The 13,922-nt window shown below is 37.1% G+C and overlaps 37 pseudogenes; all 37 read right to left on the bottom strand.

Moving 5' to 3' along the window:
- Positions 1-48: 48 nt before the first annotated feature.
- Positions 49-167, bottom strand: LOC140567453 (5S ribosomal RNA; annotated as a pseudogene).
- A 185-nt stretch (positions 168-352) lies between these two features.
- On the bottom strand, positions 353-471 carry LOC140571386 (5S ribosomal RNA; annotated as a pseudogene).
- Positions 472-775: 304 nt separating this feature from the next.
- Positions 776-894, bottom strand: LOC140570167 (5S ribosomal RNA; annotated as a pseudogene).
- A 528-nt stretch (positions 895-1,422) lies between these two features.
- Positions 1,423-1,541, bottom strand: LOC140568568 (5S ribosomal RNA; annotated as a pseudogene).
- A 185-nt stretch (positions 1,542-1,726) lies between these two features.
- LOC140570085 (5S ribosomal RNA) lies at positions 1,727-1,845 on the bottom strand (annotated as a pseudogene).
- Positions 1,846-2,030: 185 nt separating this feature from the next.
- On the bottom strand, positions 2,031-2,149 carry LOC140572566 (5S ribosomal RNA; annotated as a pseudogene).
- Positions 2,150-2,334: 185 nt separating this feature from the next.
- On the bottom strand, positions 2,335-2,453 carry LOC140570045 (5S ribosomal RNA; annotated as a pseudogene).
- A 185-nt stretch (positions 2,454-2,638) lies between these two features.
- Positions 2,639-2,757, bottom strand: LOC140570084 (5S ribosomal RNA; annotated as a pseudogene).
- A 185-nt stretch (positions 2,758-2,942) lies between these two features.
- On the bottom strand, positions 2,943-3,061 carry LOC140572565 (5S ribosomal RNA; annotated as a pseudogene).
- Positions 3,062-3,246: 185 nt separating this feature from the next.
- LOC140570033 (5S ribosomal RNA) lies at positions 3,247-3,365 on the bottom strand (annotated as a pseudogene).
- Positions 3,366-3,550: 185 nt separating this feature from the next.
- On the bottom strand, positions 3,551-3,669 carry LOC140572702 (5S ribosomal RNA; annotated as a pseudogene).
- Positions 3,670-3,854: 185 nt separating this feature from the next.
- Positions 3,855-3,973, bottom strand: LOC140566544 (5S ribosomal RNA; annotated as a pseudogene).
- A 185-nt stretch (positions 3,974-4,158) lies between these two features.
- On the bottom strand, positions 4,159-4,277 carry LOC140568343 (5S ribosomal RNA; annotated as a pseudogene).
- A 490-nt stretch (positions 4,278-4,767) lies between these two features.
- LOC140567928 (5S ribosomal RNA) lies at positions 4,768-4,886 on the bottom strand (annotated as a pseudogene).
- Positions 4,887-5,070: 184 nt separating this feature from the next.
- Positions 5,071-5,189, bottom strand: LOC140571164 (5S ribosomal RNA; annotated as a pseudogene).
- Positions 5,190-5,677: 488 nt separating this feature from the next.
- Positions 5,678-5,796, bottom strand: LOC140570984 (5S ribosomal RNA; annotated as a pseudogene).
- A 185-nt stretch (positions 5,797-5,981) lies between these two features.
- LOC140570021 (5S ribosomal RNA) lies at positions 5,982-6,100 on the bottom strand (annotated as a pseudogene).
- A 185-nt stretch (positions 6,101-6,285) lies between these two features.
- On the bottom strand, positions 6,286-6,404 carry LOC140572731 (5S ribosomal RNA; annotated as a pseudogene).
- A 185-nt stretch (positions 6,405-6,589) lies between these two features.
- On the bottom strand, positions 6,590-6,708 carry LOC140571221 (5S ribosomal RNA; annotated as a pseudogene).
- Positions 6,709-6,893: 185 nt separating this feature from the next.
- On the bottom strand, positions 6,894-7,012 carry LOC140568342 (5S ribosomal RNA; annotated as a pseudogene).
- A 489-nt stretch (positions 7,013-7,501) lies between these two features.
- Positions 7,502-7,620, bottom strand: LOC140567926 (5S ribosomal RNA; annotated as a pseudogene).
- A 184-nt stretch (positions 7,621-7,804) lies between these two features.
- On the bottom strand, positions 7,805-7,923 carry LOC140571163 (5S ribosomal RNA; annotated as a pseudogene).
- A 489-nt stretch (positions 7,924-8,412) lies between these two features.
- Positions 8,413-8,531, bottom strand: LOC140570940 (5S ribosomal RNA; annotated as a pseudogene).
- A 185-nt stretch (positions 8,532-8,716) lies between these two features.
- On the bottom strand, positions 8,717-8,835 carry LOC140571951 (5S ribosomal RNA; annotated as a pseudogene).
- A 490-nt stretch (positions 8,836-9,325) lies between these two features.
- LOC140567925 (5S ribosomal RNA) lies at positions 9,326-9,444 on the bottom strand (annotated as a pseudogene).
- A 184-nt stretch (positions 9,445-9,628) lies between these two features.
- On the bottom strand, positions 9,629-9,747 carry LOC140571162 (5S ribosomal RNA; annotated as a pseudogene).
- A 489-nt stretch (positions 9,748-10,236) lies between these two features.
- LOC140570981 (5S ribosomal RNA) lies at positions 10,237-10,355 on the bottom strand (annotated as a pseudogene).
- Positions 10,356-10,540: 185 nt separating this feature from the next.
- Positions 10,541-10,659, bottom strand: LOC140570156 (5S ribosomal RNA; annotated as a pseudogene).
- A 185-nt stretch (positions 10,660-10,844) lies between these two features.
- On the bottom strand, positions 10,845-10,963 carry LOC140566099 (5S ribosomal RNA; annotated as a pseudogene).
- A 185-nt stretch (positions 10,964-11,148) lies between these two features.
- On the bottom strand, positions 11,149-11,267 carry LOC140571385 (5S ribosomal RNA; annotated as a pseudogene).
- Positions 11,268-11,571: 304 nt separating this feature from the next.
- Positions 11,572-11,690, bottom strand: LOC140570166 (5S ribosomal RNA; annotated as a pseudogene).
- A 528-nt stretch (positions 11,691-12,218) lies between these two features.
- Positions 12,219-12,337, bottom strand: LOC140566790 (5S ribosomal RNA; annotated as a pseudogene).
- Positions 12,338-12,522: 185 nt separating this feature from the next.
- LOC140568148 (5S ribosomal RNA) lies at positions 12,523-12,629 on the bottom strand (annotated as a pseudogene).
- A 185-nt stretch (positions 12,630-12,814) lies between these two features.
- LOC140570083 (5S ribosomal RNA) lies at positions 12,815-12,933 on the bottom strand (annotated as a pseudogene).
- Positions 12,934-13,118: 185 nt separating this feature from the next.
- Positions 13,119-13,237, bottom strand: LOC140572564 (5S ribosomal RNA; annotated as a pseudogene).
- A 185-nt stretch (positions 13,238-13,422) lies between these two features.
- LOC140570009 (5S ribosomal RNA) lies at positions 13,423-13,541 on the bottom strand (annotated as a pseudogene).
- A 185-nt stretch (positions 13,542-13,726) lies between these two features.
- LOC140566393 (5S ribosomal RNA) lies at positions 13,727-13,845 on the bottom strand (annotated as a pseudogene).
- Positions 13,846-13,922: the final 77 nt, after the last annotated feature.

Below are 13,922 nucleotides of genomic sequence, written 5' to 3'. Positions count from 1 at the left end.
TGTAAATAACATGGAAATGTAAGCTTTCTTTGTTTGCAGGATTGAAAAAGCTTACAACACCTGGTATTCCCATTCAGTCTCCCATTCAAGTACTAACCATGCCCAACCCTAGCTAGCTTCTGAGATCAGACAAGATCAGGCATTCTAAGGGTGGAATGGCCGTAAGCAGAAGAACCTTGCAAACTAGAGGATTCAAATTTCATAGATAAGACCATATTTGTTCAAAACCAAGAAAAAGCATTCCATTTCAACACATCAAAATTTACAACACAAAAGAGTTTCAACTACAAATTTGTGCAAAAGATGTAAATAACATGGAAATGTAAGCTTTAATTGTTTGCAGGACTGGAAAAGCTTACAACACCTGGTATTCCCATTCAGTCTCCCATTCAAGTACTAACCAGGCCCAACCCTAGGTAGCTTCTGAGCTCAGACGAGATCAGGGGTTCTAAGGGTGGAATGGCCGTAAGCAGAAGAACCTTGCAAACTAGAGGATTCAAATTTCATAGATAAGACCATATTTGTTTAAAACCAAGAAAAAGCATTCCATTTCAATACATCAACATTTACAACACAAAAGAGTTTCAACTACAAATTTGTGCAAAAGATGTAAATAACATGGAAATAGCTAAGACCATATTTGTTCAAAACCAAGAAAAAGCATTCCATTTCAACACATCAAAATTTACAACACAAAAGAGTTTCAACTACAAATTTGTGCAAAAGATGTAAATAACATGGAAATGTAAGCTTTAATTGTTTGCAGGATTGGAAAAGCTTACAACACCTGGTATTCCCATTCAGTCTCCCATTCAAGTACTAACCAGGCCCAACCCTAGTTAGCTTCTGAGATCAGACAAGATCAGGCATTCTAAGGGTGGAATGGCCGTAAGCAGAAGAACCTTGCAAACTAGAGGATTCAAATTGTAGAACGAACAGACTGAGGAAAAGCTTCATTCCGGAAGCTGCAAGACTTTTAAACGCCACTTAGTGGAACCACTGCAACGACACTTTGACGACACTAGTCACTTTAAATACACTCTGCTGCTACCTTCTCCATTTACTGATGTTCTCTCTGTATTTTATTTTTATTTTCATTTTTACATATATTTTTATATATTTATGTATATTTTATTTATTTAAGTACTGCTGTCTGGGTAAAACTGGGTCCTTGGGTACCACAATTTCGTTCCACCCCATGTAGCACATGTGATGCGAATGACAATAAAGTCTCCTTGAATCCTTGAATCCTTGAATCCTTGAAAAATTTCATAGATAAGACCATATTTGTTCAAAACCAAGAAAAAGCATTCCATTTCAACACATCAAAATTTACAACACAAAAGAGTTTCAACTACAAATTTGTGCAAAAGATGTAAACAACATGGAAATGTAAGCTTTAATTGTTTGCAGGACTGGAAAAGCTTACAACACCCGGTATTCCCAGACAGTCTCCCATTCAAGTACTAACCAGGCCCAACACTACGTAGCTTCTGAGATCAGACGAGATCAGGCGTTCTAAGGGTGGAATGGCCGTAAGCAGAAGAACCTTGCAAACTAGAGGATTCAAATTTCATAGATAAGACCATATTTGTTCAAAATCAAGAAAAAGCATTCCATTTTAACACATCAACATTTACAACACAAAAGAGTTTCAAATACAAATTTGTGCAAAAGATGTAAATAACATGGAAATGTAAGCTTTAATTGTTTGCAGGACTGGAAAAGCTTACAACACCTGGTATTCCCAGAGAGTCTCCCATTCAAGTACTAACCAGGCCCAACCCTAGGTAGCTTCTGAGATCAAACGAGATCAGGCGTTCTAAGGGTGGAATGGCCATAAGCAGAAGAACCTTGCAAACTAGAGGATTCAAATTTCATAGATAAGACCATATTTGTTCAAAATCAAGAAAAAGCATTCCATTTCAACACATCAACATTTACAACACAAAAGAGTTTCAAATACAAATTTGTGCAAAAGATGAAAAAGAAATGGAAATGTAAGCTTTCATTGTTTGCAGGATTGAAAAAGCTTACAACACCTAGTATTCCCAGACAGTCTCCCATTCAAGTACTAACCAGGCCCAACCCTAGGTAGCTTCTGAGATCAGACAAGATCAGGCGTTCTAAGGGTGGAATGGCCGTAAGCAGAAGAACCGTGCAAACTAGAGAATTCAAATTTCATAGCTAAGACCATATTTGTTCAAAACCAAGAAAAAGCATTCCATTTCAACACATCAAAATTTACAACACAAAAGAGTTTCAACTACAAATTTGTGCAAAACATGTAAATAACATGGAAACGTAAGCTTTAACTGTTTGCAGGACTGGAAAAGCTTACAACACCTGGTATTCCCAGACAGTCTCCCATTCAAGTACTAACCAGGCCCAACCCTAGGTAGCTTCTGAGATCAGACGAGATCAGGCGTTCTAAGGGTGGAATGGCCGTAAGCAGAAGAACCTTGCAAACTAGAGGATTCAAATTTCATAGATAAGACCATATTTGTTCAAAACCAAGAAAAAGCATTCCATTTCAACACATCAAAATTTACAACACAAAAGAGTTTCAACTACAAATTTGTGCAAAAGATGTAAATAACATGGAAATGTAAGCTTTAATTGTTTGCAGGACTGGAAAAGCTTACAACACCTGGTATTCCCAGAGAGTCTCCCATTCAAGTACTAACCAGGCCCAACCCTAGGTAGCTTCTGAGATCAAACGAGATCAGGCGTTCTAAGGGTGGAATGGCCATAAGCAGAAGAACCTTGCAAACTAGAGGATTCAAATTTCATAGATAAGACCATATTTGTTCAAAATCAAGAAAAAGCATTCCATTTCAACACATCAACATTTACAACACAAAAGAGTTTCAAATACAAATTTGTGCAAAAGATGAAAAAGAAATGGAAATGTAAGCTTTCATTGTTTGCAGGATTGAAAAAGCTTACAACACCTAGTATTCCCAGACAGTCTCCCATTCAAGTACTAACCAGGCCCAACCCTAGGTAGCTTCTGAGATCAGACAAGATCAGGCGTTCTAAGGGTGGAATGGCCGTAAGCAGAAGAACCGTGCAAACTAGAGAATTCAAATTTCATAGCTAAGACCATATTTGTTCAAAACCAAGAAAAAGCATTCCATTTCAACACATCAAAATTTACAACACAAAAGAGTTTCAACTACAAATTTGTGCAAAACATGTAAATAACATGGAAACGTAAGCTTTAACTGTTTGCAGGACTGGAAAAGCTTACAACACCTGGTATTCCCAGACAGTCTCCCATTCAAGTACTAACCAGGCCCAACCCTAGGTAGCTTCTGAGATCAGACGAGATCAGGCGTTCTAAGGGTGGAATGGCCGTAAGCAGAAGAAACTTGCAAACTAGAGGATTCAAATTTCATAGCTAAGACCATATTTGTTCAAAACCAAGAAAAAGCATTCCATTTTAACACATCAACATTTACAACACAAAAGAGTTTCAACTACAAATTTGTGCAAAAGATGTAAATAACATGGAAATGTAAGCTTTCTTTGTTTGCAGGATTGAAAAAGCTTACAACACCTGGTATTCCCATTAAGTCTCCCATTCAAGTACTAACCAGGCCCAACCCTAGCTAGCTTCTGAGATCAGACAAGATCAGGCATTCTAAGGGTGGAATGGCCGTAAGCAGAAGAACCTTGCAAACTAGAGGATTCAAATTTCATAGATAAGACCATATTTGTTCAAAACCAAGAAAAAGCATTCCATTTCAACACATCAAAATTTACAACACAAAAGAGTTTCAACTACAAATTTGTGCAAAAGATGTAAATAACATGGAAATGTAAGCTTTAATTGTTTGCAGGACTGGAAAAGCTTACAACACCTGGTATTCCCAGACAGTCTCCCATTCAAGTACTAACCAGGCCCAACCCTAGGTAGCTTCTGAGATCAGACGAGATCAGGCGTTCTAAGGGGGGAATGGCCGTAAGCAGAAGAACCTTGCAAACTCGAGGATTCAAATTTCATAGCCAAGACCATATTTGTTCAAAACTAAGAAAAAGCATTTCATTTTAACACATCAAAATTTAAAACACAAAAGAGTTTCAACTACAAATTTGTGCAAAAGATGTAAATAACATGGAAATGTAAGCTTTAATTGTTTGCAGGATTGGAAAACCTTACAACACCTGGTATTCCCAGACAGTCTCCCATTCAAGTAATAACCAGGCCCAACCCAAAGTAGCTTCTGAGATCAGACGAGATGAGGCGTTCTAAGGGTGGAATGGCCGTAAGCAGAAGAACCTTACAAACTAGAGGATTCAAATTTCATAGATAAGACCATATTTGTTTAAAATCAAGAAAAAGCAATCCATTTCAACACATCAACATTTACAACACAAAAGAGTTTCAAATACAAATTTATGCAAAAGATGAAAAAAAAAATGGAAATGTAAGCTTTCTTTGTTTGCAGGATTGAAAAAGCATACAATACCTGGTATTCCAATTCTGGCTCCCATTAAAGTACTAACCAGGCCCAACCCAAGTTAGCTTCTGAGATCAGGCAAGATCAGGCATTCTAAGGGTGGAATGGCCGTAAGCAGAAGAACCTTGCAAACTAGAGGATTCAAATTTCATAGATCAGACCATATTTGTTCAAAACCAAGAAAAAGCATTCCATTTCAACACATCAAAATTTACAACACAAAAGAGTTTCAACTACAAATTTGTGCAAAAGATGTAAATAACATGGAAATGTAAGCTTTAATTGTTTGCAGGACTGGAAAATCTTACAACACCTGGTATTCCCAGACAGTCTCCCATTCAAATACTAACCAGGCCCAAACCTAGGTAGCTTCTGAGATCAGACGAGATCAGGCGATCTAAAGGTGGAATGGCTGTAAGCAGAAGAACCTTGCAAACTAGAGGATTCAAATTTCATAGATAAGAACATATTTGTTTAAAATCAAGAAAAAGCATTCCATTTCAACACATCAAAATTTACAACACAAAAGAGTTTCAAATACAAATTTGTGCAAAAGATGAAAAAAAATGGAAATGTAAACTTTAATTGTTTGCAGGATTGAAAAAGCTTACAACACCTGGTATGCCCAGACAGTCTCCCATTCCAGTACTAACCAGGCCCAACCCTAGGTAGCTTCTGAGATCAGACGAGATCAGGCGTTCTAAGGGTGGAATGGCCGTAAGCAGAAGAACCTTGCAAACTAGAGGATTCAAATTTCATAGATAAGACCATATTTGTTTAAAATCAAGAAAAAGCAATCCATTTCAACACATCAACATTTACAACACAAAAGAGTTTCAAATACAAATTTATGCAAAAGATGAAAAAAAATGGAAATGTAAGCTTTCTTTGTTTGCAGGATTGAAAAAGCATACAATACCTGGTATTCCAATTCAGTCTCCCATTCAAGTACAAACCAGGCCCAATCCAAGTTAGCTTCTGAGATCAGACAAGATCAGGCATTCTAAGGGTGGAATGGCCGTAAGCAGAAGAACCTTGCAAACTAGAGGATTCAAATTTCATAGATAAGACCATATTTGTTCAAAACCAAGAAAAAGCATTCCATTTCAACACATCAAAATTTACAACACAAAAGAGTTTCAACTACAAATTTGTGCAAAAGATGTAAATAACATGGAAATGTAAGCTTTCATTGTTTGCAGGATTGAAAAAGCTTACAACACCTGGTATTCCCAGACAGTCTCCCATTCAAGTACTAACCAGGCCCAACCCTAGGTAGCTTCTGAGATCAGACAAGATCAGGCGTTCTAAGGGTGGAATGGCCGTAAGCAGAAGAACCGTGCAAACTAGAGAATTCAAATTTCATAGCTAAGACCATATTTGTTCAAAACCAAGAAAAAGCATTCCATTTCAACACATCAAAATTTACAACACAAAAGAGTTTCAACTACAAATTTGTGCAAAACATGTAAATAACATGGAAACGTAAGCTTTAATTGTTTGCAGGACTGGAAAAGCTTACAACACCTGGTATTCCCAGACAGTCTCCCATTCAAGTACTAACCAGGCCCAACCCTAGGTAGCTTCTGAGATCAGACGAGATCAGGCGTTCTAAGGGTGGAATGGCCGTAAGCAGAAGAACCTTGCAAACTAGAGGATTCAAATTTCATAGCTAAGACCATATTTGTTCAAAACCAAGAAAAAGCATTCCATTTTAACACATCAACATTTACAACACAAAAGAGTTTCAACTACAAATTTGTGCAAAAGATGTAAATAACATGGAAATGTAAGCTTTCTTTGTTTGCAGGATTGAAAAAGCTTACAACACCTGGTATTCCCATTAAGTCTCCCATTCAAGTACTAACCAGGCCCAACCCTAGATAGCTTCTGAGATCAGACAAGATCAGGCATTCTAAGGGTGGAATGGCCGTAAGCAGAAGAACCTTGCAAACTAGAGGATTCAAATTTCATAGATAAGACCATATTTGTTCAAAACCAAGAAAAAGCATTCCATTTCAACACATCAAAATTTACAACACAAAAGAGTTTCAACTACAAATTTGTGCAAAAGATGTAAATAACATGGAAATGTAAGCTTTAATTGTTTGCAGGACTGGAAAAGCTTACAACACCTGGTATTCCCAGACAGTCTCCCATTCAAGTACTAACCAGGCCCAACCCTAGGTAGCTTCTGATATCAGACGAGATCAGGCGTTCTAAGGGTGGAATGGCCGTAAGCAGAAGAACCTTGCAAACTCGAGGATTCAAATTTCATAGCCAAGACCATATTTGTTCAAAACTAAGAAAAAGCATTTCATTTCAACACATCAAAATTTAAAACACAAAAGAGTTTCAACTACAAATTTGTGCAATAGATGTAAATAACATGGAAATGTAAGCTTTAATTGTTTGCAGGATTGGAAAACCTTACAACACCTGGTATTCCCAGACAGTCTCCCATTCAAGTAATAACCAGGCCCAACCCAAAGTAGCTTCTGAGATCAGACGAGATGAGGCGTTCTAAGGGTGGAATGGCCGTAAGCAGAAGAACCTTACAAACTAGAGGATTCAAATTTCATAGATAAGACCATATTTGTTTAAAATCAAGAAAAAGCAATCCATTTCAACACATCAACATTTACAACACAAAAGAGTTTCAAATACAAATTTATGCAAAAGATGAAAAAAAAATGGAAATGTAAGCTTTCTTTGTTTGCAGGATTGAAAAAGCATACAATACCTGGTATTCCAATTCTGGCTCCCATTCAAGTACTAACCAGGCCCAACCCAAGTTAGCTTCTGAGATCAGGCAAGATCAGGCATTCTAAGGGTGGAATGGCCGTAAGCAGAAGAACCTTGCAAACTAGAGGATTCAAATTTCATAGATCAGACCATATTTGTTCAAAACCAAGAAAAAGCATTCCATTTCAACACATCAAAATTTACAACACAAAAGAGTTTCAACTACAAATTTGTGCAAAAGATGTAAATAACATGGAAATGTAAGCTTTAATTGTTTGCAGGACTGGAAAATCTTACAACACCTGGTATTCCCAGACAGTCTCCCATTCAAATACTAACCAGGCCCAAACCTAGGTAGCTTCTGAGATCAGACGAGATCAGGCGATCTAAAGGTGGAATGGCTGTAAGCAGAAGAACCTTGCAAACTAGAGGATTCAAATTTCATAGATAAGAACATATTTGTTTAAAATCAAGAAAAAGCATTCCATTTCAACACATCAAAATTTACAACACAAAAGAGTTTCAAATACAAATTTGTGCAAAAGATGAAAAAAAATGGAAATGTAAACTTTAATTGTTTGCAGGATTGAAAAAGCTTACAACACCTGGTATGCCCAGACAGTCTCCCATTCCAGTACTAACCAGGCCCAACCCTAGGTAGCTTCTGAGATCAGACGAGATCAGGCGTTCTAAGGGTGGAATGGCCGTAAGCAGAAGAACCTTGCAAACTAGAGGATTCAAATTTCATAGATAAGACCATATTTGTTTAAAATCAAGAAAAAGCAATCCATTTCAACACATCAACATTTACAACACAAAAGAGTTTCAAATACAAATTTATGCAAAAGATGAAAAAAAAATGGAAATGTAAGCTTTCTTTGTTTGCAGGATTGAAAAAGCATACAATACCTGGTATTCCAATTCAGTCTCCCATTCAAGTACAAACCAGGCCCAATCCAAGTTAGCTTCTGAGATCAGACAAGATCAGGCATTCTAAGGGTGGAATGGCCGTAAGCAGAAGAACCTTGCAAACTAGAGGATTCAAATTTCATAGATAAGACCATATTTGTTCAAAACCAAGAAAAAGCATTCCATTTCAACACATCAAAATTTACAACACAAAAGAGTTTCAACTACAAATTTGTGCAAAAGATGTAAATAACATGGAAATGTAAGCTTTCATTGTTTGCAGGATTGAAAAAGCTTACAACACCTGGTATTCCCAGACAGTCTCCCATTCAAGTACTAACCAGGCCCAACCCTAGGTAGCTTCTGAGATCAGACGAGATCAGGCGATCTAAAGGTGGAATGGCTGTAAGCAGAAGAACCTTGCAAACTAGAGGATTCAAATTTCATAGCTAAGACCATATTTGTTCAAAACCAAGAAAAAGCATTCCATTTTATCACATCAACATTTACAACACAAATGAGTTTCAACTACAAATTTGTGCAAAAGATGTAAATAACATGGAAATGTAAGCTTTCTTTGTTTGCAGGATTGAAAAAGCTTACAACACCTGGTATTCCCATTCAGTCTCCCATTCAAGTACCAACCAGGCCCAACCCTAGGTAGCTTCTGAGATCAAACGAGATCAGGCGTTCTAAGGGTGGAATGGCCGTAAGCAGAAGAACCTTGCAAACTAGAGGATTCAAATTTCATAGATAAGACCATATTTGTTTAAAATCAAGAAAAAGCAATCCATTTCAACACATCAACATTTACAACACAAAAGAGTTTCAAATACAAATTTATGCAAAAGATGAAAAAAAAAATGGAAATGTAAGCTTTCTTTGTTTGCAGGATTGAAAAAGCATACAATACCTGGTATTCCAATTCTGGCTCCCATTCAAATACTAACCAGGCCCAACCCAAGTTAGCTTCTGAGATCAGGCAAGATCAGGCATTCTAAGGGTGGAATGGCCGTAAGCAGAAGAACCTTGCAAACTAGAGGATTCAAATTTCATAGATCAGACCATATTTGTTCAAAACCAAGAAAAAGCATTCCATTTCAACACATCAAAATTTACAACACAAAAGAGTTTCAACTACAAATTTGTGCAAAAGATGTAAATAACATGGAAATGTAAGCTTTAATTGTTTGCAGGACTGGAAAATCTTACAACACCTGGTATTCCCAGACAGTCTCCCATTCAAATACTAACCAGGCCCAAACCTAGGTAGCTTCTGAGATCAGACGAGATCAGGCGATCTAAAGGTGGAATGGCTGTAAGCAGAAGAACCTTGCAAACTAGAGGATTCAAATTTCATAGATAAGAACATATTTGTTTAAAATCAAGAAAAAGCATTCCATTTCAACACATCAAAATTTACAACACAAAAGAGTTTCAAATACAAATTTGTGCAAAAGATGAAAAAAAATGGAAATGTAAACTTTAATTGTTTGCAGGATTGAAAAAGCTTACAACACCTGGTATGCCCAGACAGTCTCCCATTCCAGTACTAACCAGGCCCAACCCTAGGTAGCTTCTGAGATCAGACGAGATCAGGCGTTCTAAGGGTGGAATGGCCGTAAGCAGAAGAACCTTGCAAACTAGAGGATTCAAATTTCATAGATAAGACCATATTTGTTTAAAATCAAGAAAAAGCAATCCATTTCAACACATCAACATTTACAACACAAAAGAGTTTCAAATACAAATTTATGCAAAAGATGAAAAAAAAATGGAAATGTAAGCTTTCTTTGTTTGCAGGATTGAAAAAGCATACAATACCTGGTATTCCAATTCAGTCTCCCATTCAAGTACAAACCAGGCCCAATCCAAGTTAGCTTCTGAGATCAGATAAGATCAGGCATTCTAAGGGTGGAATGGCCGTAAGCAGAAGAACCTTGCAAACTAGAGGATTCAAATTTCATAGATAAGACCATATTTGTTCAAAACCAAGAAAAAGCATTCCATTTCAACACATCAAAATTTACAACACAAAAGAGTTTCAACTACAAATTTGTGCAAAAGATGTAAATAACATGGAAATGTAAGCTTTCATTGTTTGCAGGATTGAAAAAGCTTACAACACCTGGTATTCCCAGACAGTCTCCCATTCAAGTACTAACCAGGCCCAACCCTAGGTAGCTTCTGAGATCAGACAAGATCAGGCGTTCTAAGGGTGGAATGGCCGTAAGCAGAAGAACCGTGCAAAATAGAGAATTCAAATTTCATAGCTAAGACCATATTTGTTCAAAACCAAGAAAAAGCAATCCATTTCAACACATCAACATTTACAACACAAATGAGTTTCAACTACAAATTTGTGCAAAAGATGTAAATAACATGGAAATGTAAGCTTTCTTTGTTTGCAGGATTGAAAAAGCTTACAACACCTGGTATTCCCATTCAGTCTCCCATTCAAGTACTAACCAGGCCCAACCCTAGGTAGCTTCTGAGATCAAACGAGATCAGGCGTTCTAAGGGTGGAATGGCCGTAAGCAGAAGAACCTTCCAAACTAGAGGATTCAAATTTCATAGATAAGACCATATTTGTTCAAAACCAAGAAAAAGCATTCCATTTCAACACATCAAAATTTACAACACAAAAGAGTTTCAACTACAAATTTGTGCAAAAGATGTAAATAACATGGAAATGTAAGCTTTAATTGTTTGCAGGACTGGAAAAGCTTACAACACCTGGTATTCCCATTCAGTCTCCCATTCAAGTACTAACCAGGCCCAACCCGAGGTAGCTTTTGAGATCAGACGAGATCAGGCGTTCTAAGGGTGGAATGGCCGTAAGCAGAAGAACCTTGCAAACTAGAGGATTCAAATTTCATAGCTAAGACCATATTTGTTCAAAACCAAGAAAAAGCATTCCATTTTAACACATCAACATTTACAACACAAAAGAGTTTCAACTACAAATTTGTGCAAAAGATGTAAATAACATGGAAATGTAAGCTTTCTTTGTTTGCAGGATTGAAAAAGCTTACAACACCTGGTATTCCCATTCAGTCTCCCATTCAAGTACTAACCAGGCCCAACCCTAGGTAGCTTCTGAGCTCAGACGAGATCAGGGGTTCTAAGGGTGGAATGGCCGTAAGCAGAAGAACCTTGCAAACTAGAGGATTCAAATTTCATAGATAAGACCATATTTGTTTAAAACCAAGAAAAAGCATTCCATTTCAATACATCAACATTTACAACACAAAAGAGTTTCAACTACAAATTTGTGCAAAAGATGTAAATAACATGGAAATAGCTAAGACCATATTTGTTCAAAACCAAGAAAAAGCATTCCATTTCAACACATCAAAATTTACAACACAAAAGAGTTTCAACTACAAATTTGTGCAAAAGATGTAAATAACATGGAAATGTAAGCTTTAATTGTTTGCAGGATTGGAAAAGCTTACAACACCTGGTATTCCCATTCAGTCTCCCATTCAAGTACTAACCAGGCCCAACCCTAGTTAGCTTCTGAGATCAGACAAGATCAGGCATTCTAAGGGTGGAATGGCCGTAAGCAAAAGTATCTTGCAAACTAGAGGATTCAAATTGTAGAACGAACAGACTGAGGAACAGCTTCATTCCGGAAGCTGCAAGACTTTTAAACGCCACTTAGTGGAACCACTGCAACGACACTTTGACGACACTAGTCACTTTAAATACACTCTGCTGCTACCTTCTCCATTTACTGATGTTCTCTCTGTATTTTATTTTTATTTTCATTTTTACATATATTTTTATATATTTATGTATATTTTATTTATTTAAGTACTGCTGTCTGGGTAAAACTGGGTCCTTGGGTACCACAATTTCGTTCCACCCCATGTACCACATGTGATGCGAATGACAATAAAGTCTCCTTGAATCCTTGAATCCTTGAATCCTTGAAAAATTTCATAGATAAGACCATATTTGTTCAAAACCAAGAAAAAGCATTCCATTTCAACACATCAAAATTTACAACACAAAAGAGTTTCAACTACAAATTTGTGCAAAAGATGTAAACAACATGGAAATGTAAGCTTTAATTGTTTGCAGGACTGGAAAAGCTTACAACAACCGGTATTCCCAGACAGTCTCCCATTCAAGTACTAACCAGGCCCAACCCTACGTAGCTTCTGAGATCAGACGAGATCAGGCGTTCTAAGGGTGGAATGGCCGTAAGCAGAAGAACCTTGCAAACTAGAGGATTCAAATTTCATAGATAAGACCATATTTGTTCAAAATCAAGAAAAAGCATTCCATTTTAACACATCAACATTTACAACACAAAAGAGTTTCAAATACAAATTTGTGCAAAAGATGTAAATAACATGGAAATGTAAGCTTTAATTGTTTGCAGGACTGGAAAAGCTTACAACACCTGGTATTCCCATTCAAGTACTAACCAGGCCCAACCCTAGGTAGCTTCTGAGATCAGACGAGATCAGGCGTTCTAAGGGTGGAATGGCCGTAAGCAGAAGAACCTTGCAAACTAGAGGATTCAAATTTCATAGCTAAGACCATATTTGTTCAAAACCAAGAAAAAGCATTCCATTTCAACACATCAACACTTACAACACAAAAGAGTTTCAACTACAAATTTGTGCAAAAGATGTAAATAACATGGAAATGTAAGCTTTAATTGTTTGCAGGACTGGAAAAGCTTACAACACCTGGTATTCCCAGAGAGTCTCCCATTCAAGTACTAACCAGGCCCAACCCTAGGTAGCTTCTGAGATCAAACGAGATCAGGCGTTCTAAGGGTGGAATGGCCATAAGCAGAAGAACCTTGCAAACTAGAGGATTCAGATTTCATAGATAAGACCATATTTGTTCAAAATCAAGAAAAAGCATTCCATTTCAACACATCAACATTTACAACACAAAAGAGTTTCAAATACAAATTTGTGCAAAAGATGAAAAAGAAATGGAAATGTAAGCTTTCATTGTTTGCAGGATTGAAAAAGCTTACAACACCTAGTATTCCCAGACAGTCTCCCATTCAAGTACTAACCAGGCCCAACCCTAGGTAGCTTCTGAGATCAGACAAGATCAGGCGTTCTAAGGGTGGAATGGCCGTAAGCAGAAGAACCGTGCAAACTAGAGAATTCAAATTTCATAGCTAAGACCATATTTGTTCAAAACCAAGAAAAAGCATTCCATTTCAACACATCAAAATTTACAACACAAAAGAGTTTCAACTACAAATTTGTGCAAAACATGTAAATAACATGGAAACGTAAGCTTTAATTGTTTGCAGGACTGGAAAAGCTTACAACACCTGGTATTCCCAGACAGTCTCCCATTCAAGTACTAACCAGGCCCAACCCTAGGTAGCTTCTGAGATCAGACGAGATCAGGCGTTCTAAGGGTGGAATGGCCGTAAGCAGAAGAACCTTGCAAACTAGAGGATTCAAATTTCATAGCTAAGACCATATTTGTTCAAAACCAAGAAAAAGCATTCCATTTTAACACATCAACATTTACAACACAAAAGAGTTTCAACTACAAATTTGTGCAAAAGATGTAAATAACATGGAAATGTAAGCTTTCTTTGTTTGCAGGATTGAAAAAACTTACAACACCTGGTATTCCCATTAAGTCTCCCATTCAAGTACTAACCAGGCCCAACCCTAGCTAGCTTCTGAGATCAGACAAGATCAGGCATTCTAAGGGTGGAATGGCCGTAAGCAGAAGAACCTTGCAAACTAGAGGATTCAAATTTCATAGATAAGACCATATTTGTTCAAAACCAAGAAAAAGCATTCC

This window comes from Salminus brasiliensis, chromosome 11, assembly GCF_030463535.1.
Source record: "Salminus brasiliensis chromosome 11, fSalBra1.hap2, whole genome shotgun sequence".
In the NCBI taxonomy this organism is placed as follows: Eukaryota; Metazoa; Chordata; class Actinopteri; order Characiformes; family Bryconidae; genus Salminus; species Salminus brasiliensis.
This window is presented reverse-complemented; position numbering and strand designations above follow the sequence as displayed.